At 34.9% G+C, this 5,687-nt stretch overlaps 1 non-coding gene across 1 annotated transcript; it reads left to right on the top strand.

Annotated features, from left to right (window-relative positions):
• Positions 1-4,454: 4,454 nt before the first annotated feature.
• Positions 4,455-5,481, top strand: LOC107829064 (uncharacterized). The gene is made up of 2 exons (XR_012710843.1): positions 4,455-4,641; positions 4,901-5,481. It is a non-coding gene; the product is annotated as an uncharacterized LOC107829064 (transcript).
• Positions 5,482-5,687: the final 206 nt, after the last annotated feature.

Genomic DNA, 5,687 nt, shown 5'->3' with positions numbered 1-5,687 from the left:
GCAGGAAAAAGAGGAGTGAATCAGAGCATAGAGAAGGTGTGCAGAAGATGCAAACAGGCATACACTCCACCTTCTAACAACCCAAATTCATGCCGCTTTCATCCTTCTTTCTTTGTCTGTCGACGTCATGACGATCAGAAAAGGTTTCTTACCTTTCTTTTTTTTGTTTATGTAATTCTTTTAATCGCTCTATTAATAAAATCGTTGCTTCAAAGTGATCAGATTCATGCTCGCTCTTATATATCCATAGGGTATCGTTTAAACAATCAATTGATCAATCAACTACGTGTCATTTCCAGATTAGCTGGTGAAATTGGTTCGCTCTATTTGTATCAATATCATGCTAATACAGAATAAATTTATCTTTTTAGGCAAATTAAGGGCCAGTGGTGCTTGTGATATCACAATTACATCATCTGTTTCTTGTAATTACATACTTTATTTTAGCTGTTAAGCAATGATAATAAAGTTAAGGAGCAACTGGGTTATTATGAGGGTAAAGCAGAGGCTGAGGAAGGATTTGTAGCTTATGGATTCGGATTCTAGTCCTTTTTAAGTTACTGGGTTCTAAATTGTAATATATTGTATATACTTAATGAATTTTTTTAAGACGAATACATGGTTTTTAACCAAAGTTATTGGGTTTGGCCAAACCCGTAACATTGACACTAGCTCCGCCCCTGGGCTAAATGCTGAATTGTAAATGGTTTATGTTGTCATTAGCTTTAGTGTATCATTTTTACAACATTATCAACGGGGGGGAATGCTTAGCCTGTTTAAGTTGTTTTAGACATGATCAAAGGGGTAATGTAGGCTTGTATCCAGAGATTTAGATAGAACTCTAGCGTTGTCCAGTTACTTCTTCGTAGGAACACAAAATTCATTTGCAGTTTTGTTTATTACGTGAGTCAGGTACTAGAGTGAAAATTTTACATAGCTTTGTATCACTGAGCTAAATTTTGTGCCAAAATAACATGAGTCAGGTCAATTGACCTCTTTAGTTAGGTAGCTTTAACATTTATTGCCAAAGAATTGAATCCTGATACTGCCAGAGCATTTAGCCTGGATGCATTTTAAATTTATAGGAAAGAAGTGAAGAACTATTAGGGGGTTGAGAAAAATGTGGATTAATAGATGCTAAAAATTATTTCGGATACTTTTATGTTACAATTTTAAATGAATCAGGAGTAAACGTCAAGAAACGCATAGTTGTAGCTTGTGTAGATCTGATTGGTTTTTCATTGTTTGGTACTAGTGATCTATTATCTACATCTTCTGTTCCAATGACCCATCTGTTATACTTCTTAGCCTTTACCTTATCAGATCACTGCTTTAATCTCCTCATGTTTGTATCTGTCCCCTGCCCCCTCTCCCACTACTGGAGGAACCCCCACCAAAAGATCAGTTCTTAGATGACATGACTCATAGCAGTCTTTATGTATTTAAGTGTCATTGCAATGCTTCGGATGAATAAGAATGGATTTCACAGAGCTCCCAAAGTGACCACTTTAAGTACCATTTTGAGTGGCCACTTTTAAGTACTTCCATTGCAACTATTCCTTTTTACCAAAATTTCACATTCAATTCCATTTGTTGGTACCACTGTCTATCATCTAGATGAACTTCCCTTTTTTTGACAACTACCCTCTTCCCTAGTATTTTTATAACCATGGTATAAGCATCATGTGACCTTAATTTTTCTAAAGTTGGGAACATCTATCATTCTGCTGCAGCCTGCTAAATTTATAGTCTACAGAAACAAGCTTTGAGCAACTTATTATATTGAGTTAAATAAAGAAGGAAGCTTGACGTGAAAAACAAAAGCAAATGTCTCAATAAATTCCGTTAAGAGACTTATAATGAAAGAAGCTAAATTCTAAAATAGTCACAGATAAACTTGTAAAGGCGTAAACTTTGTTTATCCTATATGGCAGCATTTAAACCTTTTTGTTTTGGCTTCATCCCAATAGCTTGTGTAAATTCCATTATAAAATAGTACTTTCATGTCCATAGAGTAATAATATCACTTCAGGTTGGATAGGCCCCAGATTTTCATTTTCCTTGTGGCTGCTATCACCTTCCAATCAACTCATCTTATTCTTAGGTGCCCTAACGTTTTCATCTTCCCAGTGGCTGCTCATAGTAAAGCAATGCTCATAGTAAAGCAACTCTCTTCATTCATTAAGTATTACTAGTGAAAAATTCCTCTCATACACAATTATGGAAGTAGTATATTTTGCTTGGAAAGACATCTAGACTTTATCGGAGGGGTGGTAAATTAAACCCAGACCCATCCAACCCGCCCAAGATTTAATGGGTTTGGGCATAATATACTTAACAGATGGGCTAATTTGGGCTAGCCCAAAGCAACCCATCAAACAAATAGTTGCCCAAACTGAGCCGTGAATTAGCCCATTAGTGACCCGTGTAAAAAAAGGACCTGGGGCTGGGAAAGGTGTTTCTCTGGAGAGCATGTGAAACTAGAGCACATGTCCATTGAGTGGGCCCAGCTTCAAGCTTTAACTATTAGTACTACTCCTATGTGTTTTGGTGGATGTGTCTGAGTGGACATTCACTTTTCAGTTCTTTCTAGGTACTCTGGTAATTTATCCACTACAACATTTTAGCATAAGATCTATCAATATAAACTCATAAAAAGCACCTTCTTATAATAATTGTGTGTCTAATTTTTTAATTAAATCAATTAAATGTGGATCATCTCAATTTAAGTAATTGTAATAAGAATCTGAGGTTCTACTAGTACATTAGTAATATGTGTAGATGTTTCATATTAATTACTGGATTTTTGAATTGGTAAATTGTATTTCTTTTTTCGATTGTCAGCTTATGTCTTTAAATTATCAATTTTTAAATATATACACATTCCTGGTTTAAATTCTTAAGTTATGATGGATATGTTTAGCATATGTATATCGGTTAGTAGGAGTCACAAAAATAAATGGAATAAGGTATCTTATCTTCATATTAAGTGAGCATTTTGAAGCACTAGTAACATTTTTGCAAATCAATATCAAATAGTGATCTCTAAATTCTTGAGAAACAAATGAGTACCACTGCATATGTATTTGCAGTTTTTTGTCATACTTTTTACCAAATTAATGTAATTAAGGATCTTATAAAGTGTATTATTTTAGACAATTGAAGTAATTTGAACAATGACTAATTCGAAATTGTCTTTTGAAAAATTACTCAAAAGTTAGGTCAAGTTAGGCGGGTTGGGTTGTAACCTATTGTTTAGCCCATTTTGATCCCACACATCTTAGCCCAAGTAAGCTTTGGACAGGATTGGACAATGACCCATTTCTTGCTTCAGCCCATTTTGACCCGCCCAAACTCAGCCCAGACCATCCATTTGCCACCCCTAATAATTATACTAGCTTGGTGCTTCTCATATGAATGTTGGTTATATACCTGCAGTTGACAAAATCTAGAACAAGAAGTGCACGTATAATGAAATGCTTTTCTCTGAAGAGCATAGCAATTCCGATTTCAAGATTATCAAATCTAGTGGAGATGAGTCTAATAACCTAAATAGTTGATTTATGTGCTCGACCGTTGGATGAACTTGTAAACATTTTTATTCAAAACATGCTTGGTTTGTGCATGGGACTTGTAATTGTTATCGGCAAGTTGGGTTCAGCATAATAGTTTAGGCATGAATGCTTCAGTGAAGTTATAGTTTTGCCACTTCTGCAGCAGAATTTGCCTTTATGTCCAGGGAGTAGATCTTTTTACTTTGTTCTAGAAACTTGAGCATTTCCATGATCTCACCTGTAGATACAGCTGCTGAAGTCCATAGACACAACCATTGTGTCATGAATTTCGCAGCAAACTACTTCACACTGTGTCTTGCTTTATACAATTTTCCATTCTAAAAAATTAAAATGGAAAAGAAAAAAAGGAAACTGGAAAAGCAAAAAGACATTCGATCAGGATACTCATACTGTACAGGAATAAGATGCAGTCGGCTTACATCTTGCATCTTCTCTTATAAGATCGATATCTACCCCAGGGGTTGAATGCTCCTGGAAGAATTTCACTTAGTGTAATTGTTGCGAAAGTAATGAGAAAACACAATGGAAGAAAGGAGAAGATGAGTATGGGATGACTTTCGTCCTGCCACCATCTATATTGTGGAACAATAAATTAGCTGTTAAGAATTTGTTAACAAGTAAATTGTACAACTTCACTTTCTATATTTTTTTTCTCTATGGGAATGGTATTTCTAAGTTTACTTTGGTGATCTGATCTTATAGCATGCAATATCTTTCTGAAGGACAGTTTCTGCCTTCTTTTCAATGTAGGTATTACGAACTAGGACCAGATGATCCTCCTTATGCTGCCAAATTTTATGATTGCTGTGGAGCAGAAGATCCTGAAGCAAGTGGTTGTACCACCAGTTTCCATGTTTCATATGATGATGAGTAGGAAGATTCTCATGGTTTGTTATGTAAACTTTCTGTAAAGTAGAAGCTGTATAGAGACAATCTGCATTTCAGAACCTGAAATGAATTTTGCTCTTTGATCTGAAATGGACAATCTCCACATTGTCTACGTATCCTATACAGAGAAATGATAGTTGACGGCTGTCACGTATATGTTTTTGATTTTGGGGATTAGGTAATGCTCAGCCTTACTAATAATCGAAAAGAGACAGTACTAACTTTAACCATTATCTTCTTGGTTTAACAAAAATGCCAAATCATATCACCACTTGATATTATAAAGAAGTTAGTTAAATGTTGGTTTCAAACAAAGGAAAAAGTAATATGGTTGTTGACAACTATAATGAACAAGCATAATTTGATGGATCTAGTTTTTGAACATTTTATATTGTTAAATTGAATCTAATTGTACTAAGTTCTTTGTTGGGTAGCAGGTGCATGAGCCAGCTCATTGGAGATTCTACTGCACAAAATAGTTATAGTAATAGCTCAGTTTGATCTTGTCACAAGTTGCATAGCTGGATGTGCAGGAACCAACTACACACAACATTCTCAAATTTGTTGGTCCAGCCATGAATTGTCCTTCAAAACCAAGTTAAAAGACATTCACATATGCTTATCCTCCTTTTCATTAAATGAAGTTGACAATTCCCTTGTGGCCGTGGTCACCTATTTACCAAAATAAAAATTGATCCACCATATAAGATACTATCTTATTTTGTTTGCTGGAGTAAATCTTTAGTACAAAAGATTTGAATGGCGACAGCAATGATCAATAGTTGGGAGAAGGATAACATGCGCCCCACCAAGTGAAAGGCTAATTGTGGCGTGGTACACCTTGTCTTAGTCTGTCCCCACGTTTTAGCTTTACCTTTTCTTCTCTAGTTTATTTTATGGTCAGTGATTGTTCACTCTCGAATCTCTTTAATATTTTTTTATTGATAAGACATAACTTGTACGTACTTTAATTATACTATTGATAGTATTTGTTATTTTCATCAGTGCAAATATTGGATACTCAGTGCACCAAAATTTAGACGGATGAAAAGAATCACTGGTCTAGTGCACACAAGGTTATGGCGTAATGGTCGATAAAGAAAATATTTTTTTTTTTAAGAATTAAAAGTCCTTTTGGTATTAATTTTTCCCTTTTCTATAAAATTAAAGAAAGAGACCTTGATTTCAGTGTACTAGTTTCTGTATTATAGAAATCTGAAAGGT

This window comes from Nicotiana tabacum, chromosome 6 (assembly GCF_000715075.1).
Source record: "Nicotiana tabacum cultivar K326 chromosome 6, ASM71507v2, whole genome shotgun sequence".
Classification (NCBI taxonomy): domain Eukaryota; kingdom Viridiplantae; phylum Streptophyta; class Magnoliopsida; order Solanales; family Solanaceae; genus Nicotiana; species Nicotiana tabacum.
Note: the sequence above shows the minus strand (reverse complement) of the source record. Positions and strands in the feature narration are given on the sequence as shown.